The following is a 14,480-nucleotide window of genomic DNA, read 5'->3' on the forward strand; positions in this document are numbered from 1 at the left end:
TCTGAGACAAGCTGTGATTGTAGAGAAACGCCTTGCACAAGAATGCCTTTATCTAAAGCTCATGTGTCACCGACAGCAACATAAGGGTAGCCCTCCCTTGTGCAAACATGTATTTGAATATGGGTATGCATATGTGTTTGGAAATGTGTCTGTACATGTGCTCGCTACATTGAGCTTCCTATGCAGTTAACGTGGCCCACGATTGTCCTACATGTATGTAAGCATAACACAAAGCTGGGAGCCGTGGGACAGACTTTGATCGTTCTGGTAGATTCATGTATGCGGCAAATGCACTTGAACGTTAGTACAGTAGCAGTGTGGCAGGATGCAACGCGGAAATGATACGAACATTGTCTACTGTTCGTGGTCTTACCTATACATATATGATCAGCCGCAAATATTCTATTGCAATAATAACGTTGTTACAGTCTGTTTTCCGCAAACATTTCACGATAAATTTATGGATAAATTGTTAATTAATATCTTATTATTTAGAAAAGTTTATTAAACGACATCTAAGATGAGGAGTATAAAAATAGGTAAAGTTTGGGAATTTGTTTCACAGGTAACTGTTAAATGAAAAGTTTCAATTTTTTCAGAGGATATAAACGTAACTTTCAACTTTCTTCTGCAATTTTTAAATAGTAAAAATGTTACAAAACAAAGAAGTACCCGTTAAATCAGAATTTTTATTTCACTATCAGAACTACACATATGAGGAGAATTTTGGAAACTTTAGCATTTGAGTAGCTTCAATTAACTTAGCTTCATTTGCATAAAAAAAAATCTTAATTTTTTATATAACATTATAAGCATTGTAAAAAATCTTAACAAACAACATACATATCGTTAAATAAAATAGTTATATTACAATTATTTTTACAACACAGTCATTTAAGAAATAAAATTGCCAAAGTAGTCTGTGGTATATTAAATTCTACACGAACATAATGGATATCCTAATACCTATTAAAGGAAGTGTACATTCAAGTCTGCACTTAAGCTAGAGGAAAATTGTGTTATACCTTTAGCGATCTGGTCTCTGAACGTGTTTGTTGTATTAAACCGTTAATACAGTATATTCAACCTGAATAATATAATTTATATAAAAATCGTGTAAATATTAACGAACAAAATTATAATTATAATTCTACAAACTTTCCAGAATTAACAGGCTTGTTATACGTAAATCGTTATATTATGATCGTGTGATCATAGGAGGTAGATTGGTTGGTTTCATTGTCACTAAAGAGGAGTTGGCTCGAAATACAATTATGCAAGGATCCGTGTTAAGTTTTAAACCGATCTAGCCTTATACTTGGTGAAAGTTTATAACCTGCGCGAAAAGCTTCTTAATGGTAATGCGATATCTTGAGAGGGTAGAACAGGCATTAACTTTACTACTACAGGGGGCATAGGACTACAAAGGTTGGATCGAAGGACGATGGTGAAGGAGGAGAATAGTGGAAAGTGCATATACGTATAGAAGATAATGGTAACTATACGGCGCATGTTTTAACCTAACTTACGAACCACTCTACTGCACACTCAGTACTATTCTCTTAATTATCAAACTTTGAGACTTCCCCTAATTTGCATCCTTACTCCATGGTTAATCAAGTGAGAGGAAAGTACATGTGATATACTATGGAAACTATCTACGTTAATTTCGTATGAACGTCATTTCAAGTTAATAAGAAATTCAAATCGATTAAACTAATACAGTTAACGTAACGCCACGGTACATTTTCAGCATCGTTCAAACAAACCTACATTATATAAAGTAAATTCACGATAGTAATATTGATTAGTAAGTTTACTATTCTATTATCAATTTTTATATTATTTTTCATTGAGTTATTTTATTCGAAAATTGATCAATGAGTGACCACCCGATTAAATTGTAAAGTACACAGGGTATTGGATAACTGTTGGTAGAAAATTTATCTTGAAGAGCGATCACTTAACCTGATTGTTTTTCACAGGGACTTGTGCGTATCGTGTGTGTCGTGTGTGCATTTGTTAATTTCTTATGCGAGCAGGCTCGTGGACTGGCAAAGACATTAATCCTCTCCACTCGGAAATCTCATAGGGCGGGATTTGATATGCTCTTATGGATTTCTGCGAGTAGGCAGGTTTAATGTTTAATCTACGAATTTTCTTATAAAGTGTCGCCGGATAGTTTAAGGCGCCGAATATTATAGTTTTCTCTACTACTTGCACGAGGATGTGTGTCGTTTGTTTCGAGAACCACTGGGCTCCCCGTGTCTTCGTGTGACCTGTATTCTTCGGTGTAAGGAGGGTTGCTCGGCCACAGGGATATCTTTAATTGTTAATAACTAAAAAACGAAGCATCAAACGCAATTTTTTTATTCTTCATTTTCGTCTTATTTTGGCTTCTAGAATCACCCTTTAAATTTTTTTATCAACAATTGTCGAACACCCTGTATAGTTCTAAGCGCGACGAGGAAAAGTGTTGCGACGAAAGAGTATTCCCTCTTGAAGAATATTTCTCGCGGTGTTTCGCCGAGCTTCTGTTACATATACAATGCTTGGAGACTAAATAATGAAGAAACGTCGCGGAGAAATCAACATACATGAAACGGAAACTTAATATAGTGTTAATGAAATATACTATTTATTATATATTTTATTCAACAGATCGTTCATTATAGAACCTTTACTTTTCCCAAACACAATCGTAGTTTCAAGAAATTGATGAAATTTGTTTTTATCACATTTATCCCATCCATATGAACACCAATATGATTAAATATAATGCTCCTCATTTCTGTTTTTAATATGTCTAACAGATTCAGAAATGGTTCATGAAACATTTGGAAATAATTACAAAATTTGTATAGGATTATTAATTACATTGAAGAATATTTTATTGAGTTCACTCTCAACTCTACGTATTCTTAAAATTAGAAAATCCAATATCTTTTTTCATTTTTGTCTGTCAGCTGCTTCACATGGTAAAACATTGAAAATAATTCTCTCTTATGACGAACGCACGTTCGCTGAAGTTCGTTTAAAAATTTCATCAACGAAATGACGCCAGACACGCGTTGAAAATTACATGTTTCTTTGATTCGCCTCGCTTGTCTCAGGTGCGGCTAGCTTCAATGTACTAAAACAGTATTTGAATATCTTCATGAATAATAATACAGCGGCATAGTAACGCAATCGTTTACTTTTCGAGATATTCCTGGAAAATAACAACAAATATATGAAATAATACTTAAAAATGTTACGAAAGTATCTGAAATATTTACGTTAAATATTGTATCGTTTATGAAATGTCATTGTCGGAAATATGTTTAATTATTTAATTCTCTTTTATTTTTCAGGTCATTCACGGTGTTCACATAGAGCCAGCACACGAAGTAAAAAAACGTAGCATTAATCAGCCGGTTCGAATTCTGCTGTCATACGACGAAAGCGTCTACAGGTCAGTTTGCACTTTGTCAACTTCACGTTATTTATAATTTCGATATATTTTTCTTTACATGCCAGCTGTTTTGTAAAGTATTGTAATATTTTTTATATTACAAATTAATTTTTGAAAAGTCATATTGTAGATTTTCTCTTTTACTGTTACACATGTTACACCGTAACATTTGTTAATCTTTCTTCTTTCGTTTGTAAAGAAATTTTTTAAGTACTATACAACGTCATACACATACATATGGCACACTTGCGAATAAAAGTTTTTTGATACATTCGGATTTAGTTGTGATATTTTTTTTTTAAAGCAAACAATATTTTTTTACCATTTTAAAATCATTAGACCGATATTTCCAGTGAATTACACACTGCATAATGAATAGTAATATTGCAATGCATAATGCTACACAGATCATATTGCAATACATTTAAAATGGATTACACCCCAATTTTTCAAATTGACGCAAATATTTTTATTCAACTTTACTTTCAATTAAATCAATGTAAACGTATTGTTTTCATGATGGAAAACATTGTTACGAATGCTCTCTAAAATCGCGAAATAAACCGTGAATTCATGGTGACGTTGGAAGCATTTCAATTCAGAATCTTCGGTACACACATTTTTCATCACCGTTGAAATTTGGCGAAACTATACTTTTACCGATTTACACGAATATGTTTGAAATTAATTTGCGAAATGCATCCAATGTTTCATAAATTACGGCGAGACCAATTTTCATTTCAGCTGCCAAGAAGATGTCGCCGGTAATTAATCGTGTTTCCCCGTTACCGATAATTAATCCCCGCGTCGTTCGTGTTCAGACAATGAAAAAGAGGACAGAATTAATTAACCCATAAAGTCGAATTCATCGATTTTTACTCGTATTTGACCATTCGATGTACTCTCTCAGGAGATTGGCAATAGCGGTCCAATCGAATAGAAAGCGTTAAAATTTCCGTAGCAAGACAAAGCACTTATTGTTAGGCACCAGATGAGAACAGTCCACTGTCTGTGTGTAGATACAGGTTCGTTTCACAATTGATGCGGCCTTATTCAGTTTGCAAATCACTCATGACCGTGGATAATATTTGGCAAAGAATCGGACCTCGTTGCAATTGTTTTACGCCAAACGTTTATGTCTGCTCACAATAGGGTTCGAACATCGAATCGATGTAAACTTTTGCTTTCAGACTTTGTGAATTAATAATCACGATAGAAAATGTCAATTATCGCTTATGAATAGGAAAACGAAAAGGTATAAAAAGTTTAGTATTTTGTAGCGGTTACACTATTGCAAATACGTCTTTACCAGCACGTTTTCGAAAACTTTTTTCTCCTCTTTCGTACAAACTTTCTCTTTTCCGACTTCTTTAGATTTTCAGTTTGCGCTTCTTTTTTTTTTTGTCCTTCCACTTTCAAGGATCTTGCCTTCGAAGAGTGTAGCCTAGGAAGAACTCGTGCGGCGACCATGCTTGCACGAATGCGAATTACTCTGTTTACTACGAATTTTCCATTTCCAGTACTTTCTCTACTTCTGTCATCATCTACCTCTACTTAGGTCTTTCTGTCCTAACTTATATAAAAGCTCAGCAAATTTTTATGGCACACAGTTTTTTTTTCCTTTTTCAGTATTTTCTCTACTTAGGTCTTTCTGTCCTAACTTATATAGAAACCCAGCAAATTTTTATGGCACACAGTTTTTTCCCTTTTTCAGTATTTTTTGTACTCAGGTCTTTCTGTCCTAACTTATATAGAAACCCAGCAAATTTTCACGGCACACAGTTTTTCTCCTTTTTCAGTATTTTCTTTACTTTTGTCATCATCTAGCTCTACTTAGGTCTTTTTGTCCTAACACATACAAAAACCCAGGAAATTTTCACAACACAGTTTTCTTTCACCGCTGCTGAACTCATGTCGAATCGTTGCTCGATTGTTATACCGCCAATTAATACTTCGTCGAGTCGTACGACAACGTGAGAGGATTTTTTCAATGGTTTCTATAATTTCGACCCCAAAAAGAGAAGGCCATATGCGTCATATAGACAAAGAGGAGCTGGCAGAAGTGCCATGTGCGCAGTAGGCATACAAAAATTGCTATAATGAAGCTGCATGACGTGCTGTACATTCTTAACATCGTTTCTAATTTATTGTCGATGAAGAAACTTGCAAAGCTAGCATACAAATGGTATAAAACGGGGAATTACAGGCTACAGCGAAATTGTCCCCAAAGGTGTACGAGATAAAATGGAAATACCAATTGTCGCGTATGAATAGGAATACGAAAGAAAATAATCATGAGTGGGGGATACAAAGTTATGGGCTACAACGAAAATGTCCCCAGAGTTGTACAAGATAAAAGAGATCGAAAGCGCCTGCGTGGCTAGCGGGGCCACGAACGCTCGACGTACGCGGAGGGTTGCCGGCAAACATGTCACAGGCGCTTTTGGGCACCGAGATCCGGACGCAATTAACACTAGAACTACAAAACCCGTCAAAACGACGGATTTCGGATTTCTTACTTTAAATTATAGAAATTATGACTTTTGTCGAAATAATATGCCAACTTAGTTTCCATTCTAATTTCGAAGTTCTTTATATAGCCTTATCTAAATACACTAGAAGGAAAATAATTTACCACATTCAGCTCCGGTTGTTCTAGTGTTAAGATTCTCGCAAAAAAGGACTGACAACAGACATTAAAATGAAAGACTATAGAAGGTGAGAGATCTGTAAGTGCTGCAAAAAATTGAAAATGGCACCTACGTTCATTCTGAAGGAATCGAGAAACAGGATTCAGGCAACTCTAGCGACCTTATCTATACAGAAGTTTGCAGGCTCGTGTAAACTGTGACGTCAAGTCACCAAAAGGGTGTCTTGACAATCATTGAAGATTTTAGCGTATCTTATGAGCCACAAAAGGGGAGCAATCGCGTTTCTTGAAAGAATTTGTAAAAATGGTAACTAAAAAAAACGCAAGAAGACAAAGGCCAGATCGAGGAAGGGAATATGTCAATGTGTGTTTGGTGTGTTTGAAAAATCAAAGAATACAAGTGCAATGTACAGCTACTTTATTCACCGCAGCAAAACGGGGTCGCAAAGCGGAAAAATAGATCGTTACTCGAGATGTCAAGATGCATGTTGCTGGATACGAATCTTGGCAAAAGGTATTAGGGACAGGTAGTAAATACAACCAACTACGGACGAAACAGATTGCTCACAAAAGCAACAGAAAACAACCCCGTATGAATTATGGTATTCAAAAGAACCGGACATCGGGAATTTGCACATTTTTGACTGCGATGCTTATGTGCATATTCATGAAGAACGAGAAACAAAGGAGAACGTTGGACCATCAAGCTGAAAAACTCACTTTTGTTGATTATTCGGAAGCGCCAAAGGCATTTCGACTATGGAATAAAGAAACAAATCGGGTAAACGTTAGTCGTGATGTCATTTTTCTTGATAACAATTATTATATTGTAATTACAGACACTGTTGCGTTGCGAAAAATTGTTTAAAGGTTTCGAATAATTGCAACTTCCGTTATATACAATTTTATTCACTTCAATAGTCAACATCTAACCCTAAAATCTTTTTCTACAATTTGCAAGCCTATTGTACTGTTAAAAGACGAATGAATTGCCTCTTTCATTCAACGAATTCTGCTTGAATTATTCTTCAATTTCCTGGTAATATAAATATCGTACAGTAATGAAAATGGAAATTATGATAAAACCTCTCGTTCGAGGTCCTTTATTTTTTGATGCACTGTTGAGGTAGTTACACTGCTCGCCTACTTGCTAAAAGTCGATATCTCAAAATACATCAACAGTTTTTCAGAAAACTGCTGGATAAGTGTAATTTGAGAAATTGGTCCTAGATAACAAATTATTGAATTAAAACTGACGTAAACAAAAAGTTAAAACGTAGAATCGTTTCTTCTAATTTTTTATGGCTTGAATGCTGTGCTAATTAACCTGATTAACCTCATTAGCTTTAAAGAAATCGAAGTTCCATTGCCCCTTACTGATTGATTTAGCCTCCTGATCGAAACTAACTAATTCCAATTGTTCTGAGTGACTCCTGACTTTAACCTGAAGTTAAGAATTGTATTAACCGATGTTAAGGGTCTTACAGCTTCTTCCATCAAACTCTTGGAAGATTCTCGGTTGTAGATGAGAGCGCAACAAATTCACCAAAAACATTATGGTAGCTTCGTTGATATGTCTAGCAACAATGTCTAAAAGAAATTCATTTACCAGATATTAAGAAATATATAATGAATACAGAGTAGAGCTCTGACAATCCGGACTTCCGATTACTCTAAAAAACTCATTGTAATCCGAACTTGGTGTCGAAATTCGAGTCTGAGTACTTCAGTATCCAAACTTGTGTCCAAGTATTCAACTATTCAGATTCAGCTTTTCTTTATTTGCTCAAATATGAAGCTTTTCATACATAAACTTAGATTAACACTAATCGTACCGACACTTTATGTACACCTATTCTTACCGTAGGCGGTGAAATGACCGGACATGAAGTAATCATACTTTCCCGAAAGAAATACAGAGGTAATTGTCAATTGAATATAGGAAACAACGCAGAAAATAGTCTTCAGATAATAATAATAAAAAAAAAATGACATATTTACACTTTTATTTTTAACTAGAACGGGAAAAAACAGATGCACGGTTTTAAATCAGATTTCAAAACCGGGCGTGGTACGTTTACTGTTAGAGAAAGCAAGTTTACATAAAGGATTTAGATTAAAGGACGCGAAAATCAGCACGCAAGGAGACTCTTCTATATCCAAATCCTCCAGTCCGTAAGTTCGAGAAGCACTAAGAGCCCCAACACAAACCATTAAACCAGTTAAAAAAAAAAAAAAACGACAGTGTTTTGTTCAATTGCTAATTCATAAACCAGACGTGTAACCTCGATAGAATATTCCAAGTGATAATTTAATATTAAAGATCTACTGCGTCAACAAATGGAACCTGCAGCGACCCTACTTACCGGCCCATGATACACGATACATGATACATTACGAGATCTGAATAGTCGGAAATATGTCTGTACATATGGCGTAATTAACAGTACTGATAAGCACATATGAATATTATGGTTAATTTACGAGCAGAGAGCTAGAGCCAGCGAATTTACGGGATGCCGCTCAGAGGCATTTGGGCCCTGAGCCCTGTGCGGCGGTGGCAGCGTTCCATTGCGCCAACGTAAACATTGACTGTGAAACGAAGACTAGAGAGAGACACAAGTGGCCGATGGGGGGATAGGACTCGGTGTAACCTGACGAAGGACGAGAGGAAACGATGACCAATGTGCAATTTACACGCGTAAATGTAAACGGCCAGTTAGAGCGCAGTCCTTTGATACCGAGGGAACCGGATGAAAATTGCGCATGTATGCGCGAAACGTTCAGGCTCGTTTGCTCTTTGAAAAATGTTAGGAGCGCAGGCGATATTTTATAAATAGCCAACGGCGCTAACGCAAGCATCTCGCTACCTCGGCTGTGTAATTATTTGGTGTCGGAATCACCTGCGAATTTCATATCAAACTTGCAAATATTATCTAATTATGCACGGTGACTCCCGCTGATATTCGGACACTCTTTAGAACGGTGTAACTTTTTTTTTTTTAATTAGATTCAACGACTTGAGTGTTTTTGAGAAGTTAGAAGGATTAGTGTACTAGACGACGTGTGTAAGAAATTTGGAAAAAATTGCAATTTGTGGGGATCGCGAAGGGAATTGTAGAGGTCACATTTACGTCGTTAAATCTAGTTTAAAAAAAGTTATACTGTTCTAAAGAGTGTGCGAATATTAACAACAGTCGCTGTATTTAGTTTCTTGTAATAATTGTCTTATTCCTGACAACTTCGTTGGAATCTGCCAATTTTCGGAGTGCTTAATCTTTTGTTTACATTAACAGAAGGCCAACGCCCATTAACTATCTAAATAAGTAAATAAATAAAATCCGAGAATTGCAAAATTTAATCGCTGAAACGTGTAGTAAAATCTCTAGCAAATTTAGAGATAAACAACTGTTATTATTAAACTACAGAATTTTTTCTGGGAGAAGTAAATGTCCCCACTCACAAACTGTTCACGAGTTTAGCTGCCGACGATGTGATTAATCGTAAAATGCAACACTACCGATATTGTAATACTATTAAGGGGAATTACTTTCGGGGGAGGAGCGGAATAGAAGTTGTCGACGCCTGAATGCCTTAATTAAACGAAAATCAGCAGTAATAGTCGTACTATTATGATAATAATATTCATTACATGAATTGGCTAATGATTCCTGCGAAAATGGGTTGTTGGATGAATAATGTACAAAGGAGGCGGAGTTAGGATGCGCATAGTGCACTATCCAATATTTTCTTATCACTTGGATTTTTCGAAACTTCAAAATCATCTTTAATTTTTTTAAATCGAAGTCAAGTTATTTTTCATAATATCGTAGAGGTAATATGAAAACAAATTCAGCGATGTGTAGTAAAATGATGATCGAACGAATTTCCTTAACAATTATTGTACATATGCGAACACATGCACGTGGCACACATTTATGTATAATAGGCAAGGAACACGATCGACTTTAAGAAAAGACGGTATTCACAGCACAAACATACTTGTGCAAGTTTCACAGGAATGCTGTCTCGTGAGTTTCATTATTTCATTATTCCATTAGCTAATAACAAAACAGCGCGCACATCGTACAATGGCGGAGCGCATAGCATGCGTACCAATATATCTGATTCTCATGCCATTCAACTTGAATTTTGCAACGTACCTACTTTCACCTCATTGAAACGGAGTTGGCCTAGAAAGCGCAGTAAGATGTTACGTGTTACGAAAGCAAAAACAATGTTTCTAATATGCGATTATTATTGCACGCAGAATCTCAATTGAAACATTTTTCCTTCTTCTTTTTCTTCGGCGTAAATAGATTATTTTCATCCTTCCCGTGCGTTTATAAATGAGCCGTTTAACGCGAAAGTGGTGTAAGTCAGAAAAGTTGAATTCTGGATAATGAGAAATAAGGTAAAAGTTGTGTAAAATTCAGGAATTTGAAAGAATGTTAGATCTCTTTTACGTGAGTCACTGTATAGTTATACCTTAAATTACCCCGAAAATCTAGTGTATATGTAATCATTTTATTCAATATTCTTCTGACTTACGCCATTTTCTGCAAACCGGGAAGGTCATTACTATTAGATGATAAAAGAGGAATCTGTTTGTTGAGGTAGACATTACGTTTCTACTGCTTTGTTAATTACCAAACAAATTATTTTAAGAAATGCGAATAAAATGTGTGAAATGAATAACAACGAGCATGACACGGATACTTTGTGGATAGCGACAACGTTATGCTCTTATTCATCCGGAAGTCCAATGTCATTTATCTCACACCAAAGACTGACTTACGCCATTCTTGCATATAGCGTCCATCTTATCTTGCAATCCACCGAGAAACTAATGAAGATATACTCACACCATTTCTGCACAAAACAGAATGAAGGTTGAGTGGTGTTACATCAAATAGGCAAAAAATTCACTTACACCACTTTTGCATTAACCGGCTCAAATATATCAACACGTCGAATGCCGGACCGATTCTACGTGTAACGCATCCACGGCGCCTAAATGAATTTTTTATTTAAATACCACACATCCCAATGTGCATAAATAATATGTCGGCAGTTATAAATAGGATTATTTAAACACGCTGTATGATGCATTAGATGAAAATTTTGCAAATATTACCATTTCTTCAAATTAAATGCTTTCACCAATCTTGGCACCGCCGGTTATCAACGACCCCCACGAAATTCAACGCGTTAAATCACTAATCTATGCAATAATACCTTCTGCAAAATTCTATCACCGATTAACCTTTAGTTACAATATTCGCGGTTAAAATCTTCCGCGAGAACAGTGAATAATTTTATGCAAATTGTTGAATATGCCGCGTAATCTGCCGTCTATTGTGTTCTCGAATATTTCTCCTTTTTCACCGCGTGATGTATTCGTAAAGCAAGCCGTTTTTTAAAATAAATTAATAACTATCGATGGGTGGCTGTGGATTAAAAAAAATCCATCGGAGAAACATCGGATAGGCAGGCAGAGAATAATTACGAAACAAACAGATGTTGTTCTTTTGAAAAACAAACGACTGCTCCATCGGTAAGGTCCAATAGATAGAGGCCAGTGTGCTGTGGGGTTTTACAGCGGAAGGGCAGTAACCGATGATGTGCTTGTATCGATCAACTTGATCCTTTTTAATGCCAACTCTCGACGAGCAAACAGGCGAAATATCGCACGACTGGCACACATGTCGCGCTTCAAATTAATGCGCATGATATCGTACGCAAGCGTGCATTCATTTGTCAGAGAATTTATATATGCGTGTAAAAATCGCGGAAGATTAGAAGGGAATGTCACCGTGTGCACAGAGTTTAACTTGGAGTCAGCGGAATCGTCGTTGCAGACACCTGCGGTAGAATTCAGCGTGATGAAACTATGTATATGTGTATGTACACGTTGCTTTTGAATATTCATTTAAATATATTATAGCAACGTCCTTCGACATTTGCGTAAGTCAACGAATTGCGTTTCATTGAAATCCCTCTATCCTGTGAGGATCGCGAATCCTCTTTAGTATTTCTCTCCTTTAACCCGGGCGGATTTTTTTTTAAATAAAGCGCGCAATAATATAGTATTACAAAATAATATAACACACTGAAATTAAAAAAAAAGAAGAATGGAGAAAGATGGCAACTAGAGTGTGATAAATACTGAAAACGCGATACGGTAGATAAACAGTTGTATTTTTAATTCACAAAACGAGAGGTGCATTAAGTCGTGAGTTATTCAAAAGTAGTATATTTCACACGCAGTCACTGCGCGATCAGAGATTACTAAATTACACGTTTCGAGTTGAAAACGGGCATTAATTACACATTCGCCGTATCAGTGCTTCCGATACTTTAGATTTTGCTTTTTGGATCGTCTTTATGCATATTTCATCCTATCGGGACGAAATTATTTTTTTCAAGAATTTGTTATTTATATACAGATCACCGCGTCTGTAATGGATAGTATATTGAAATTAATTTTTGCCTGAGTACTGAAGTGGGACATATGCATCTCGCTGATCACGAAAGAGTTAACACGTTTCGGTCGCATACGCCCTACTCTGGTCTTTCCGTTCAGGCCATCTGATATTTAGGCCTTTTCCTTCCACTAACTTAAACTATGCAACTACGGCGATAATTTGTTAAAACAAAAATTTTTCCTTTGCTCTATAGCATATCTTAAACGTTACCTTTTTCTTGATAACAATGATTTTTGCAATTTTATAAATATTGGAAGACATATAGGGCGAAAAGCAAAACTGTTAGTCTCGACAATGTGGGACGCATACGACCCACGGAAAGTCACCGAAAATCGGTCCGGCACGGAACGTGTTAAAGGGGGATGTGCGGCTAGAGAGAAGCCTAAAAATGGACGTTCTTGTAGAACTTTTTTTTTTTTTTTGAGAAGATATGAACAATATTGTATGCGTAATTTTTGCATTAATTTAATCTTACACGAGAATATTAACATTTTTATACGAATTATGCTAAATTTTTTGTACGAAAATTTTAACGATATACGACAGTTGGAGGAGTTAAATTCAAATGCGTCAGACGCTGCAGTAATTCGCGGTATCCACTTCTACGTAAACAGGTTTTACCTGAATGCAGAAAACATATTGCATAGTTTCTTAAATTATATTAACAAATGCTGTTTATGACGCGTAGAATCTTTATCCAAGTGTCGTGCACAGGAATAGCGCTAGATTTTGAATAGAACCTTAAAAAAACGATACAAAAATTGGATTGCAACTGAGAATAATAATAACAGAACTTTTGAACTCAATTCTTCGTACTTTCACCATTTTCCTTATTTCATTTCAAAATTAAGCCGCAAGAATGTACTCGATTATATTTCAAAATTAAGACCGAAGGATGTACTCGTTTATTCGATTGAAATTTCCTTTGCAATAAATTCTGGGAATTACAATAAGCTACGTATCGGGAAGTATGTGAATAATTATTGTTCTGTTGGACCTCCCAATGAAAATTTCGCTGATTAAAGCGAGACCAAATGGGAGAACGTACATATACTGTACGAGAATTCCAGAAAGAGTAAATACTGTTCGAAAGTTACATCGAATATGAAAAATATTTCAATATTTTATATTTACAGAAAATATCTCACAGACAATTAATGAAAAATATTTCAATATATTATATCGACTGTACTTCTATATTGCAATATTTCACATTAATCTTCCAGCCAATTGTGCTTCAGTAATAATCATTGTTCCATGTAGAGATATTAACAAGTAGATAAACGTGGAAGGCCCAATTAGCAGATAGAAATGTATATACGTGTACTAGTCCACGTTAATGACAGGATCAAGAAATAGATCAGCAGTTTTGGTATGAAATCAAACGCATCCCCCTCGCATTAAAGGAATTAACCTACATCGCTGGACTATGAATCAAAGCGCCACAAAGTGAATGCATAATTATTCACGCAGCCTCGCATCAGTCTTTACGAGCTGTTTCTAATTAATAGCGCCAATAATTGGCAATGCTATTTCCGTAAATTATGCCTCAGCTTCGACAGGAGATTCGGCTGATCGAGTTTGTTACTGTACTTCTGTAATCTCGAAAATCATCGTAGAGAAGAGCTGTTTCCGACGAAATTTCTCGTCTGCGTTTACCCCATTATCGTGTTTCCTTTTGTTTTCTCTCATTTTTTAGTGACGATTGTGCGATTGATTTACAGAGGATAATTTTTTTTTTTTATACATTGCAGATTATTTCTAATTTTATTCTTGTACTAAACTTACGAATAAGATTTTTAATTGCAATCTTAGATATCCTACATTGAGAGTGAATAGAGTACTTGAAGTGATATTTATTTGTAACTTTGTGCATTGTAAAAGGACG

At 35.7% G+C, this 14,480-nt stretch overlaps 1 protein-coding gene across 1 annotated transcript in view; it reads left to right on the forward strand.

The window, feature by feature from the left end:
• The first annotated feature begins 3,379 nt into the window (after positions 1 to 3,379).
• The window catches only part of LOC108576932 (leishmanolysin-like peptidase), a 43,815-nt gene continuing 32,714 nt past the window's right edge, over positions 3,380 to 14,480 (forward strand). The window contains exon 1 of the mRNA XM_017940008.1: positions 3,380 to 3,454. The gene's annotated coding sequence lies outside the window, so the exon portion shown is untranslated. The remainder of the gene's footprint in view (positions 3,455 to 14,480) is intronic.

Source organism: Habropoda laboriosa, unplaced genomic scaffold (genome assembly GCF_001263275.1).
Source record: "Habropoda laboriosa isolate 0110345459 unplaced genomic scaffold, ASM126327v1 scaffold541, whole genome shotgun sequence".
NCBI classification, from domain to species: Eukaryota; Metazoa; Arthropoda; class Insecta; order Hymenoptera; family Apidae; genus Habropoda; species Habropoda laboriosa.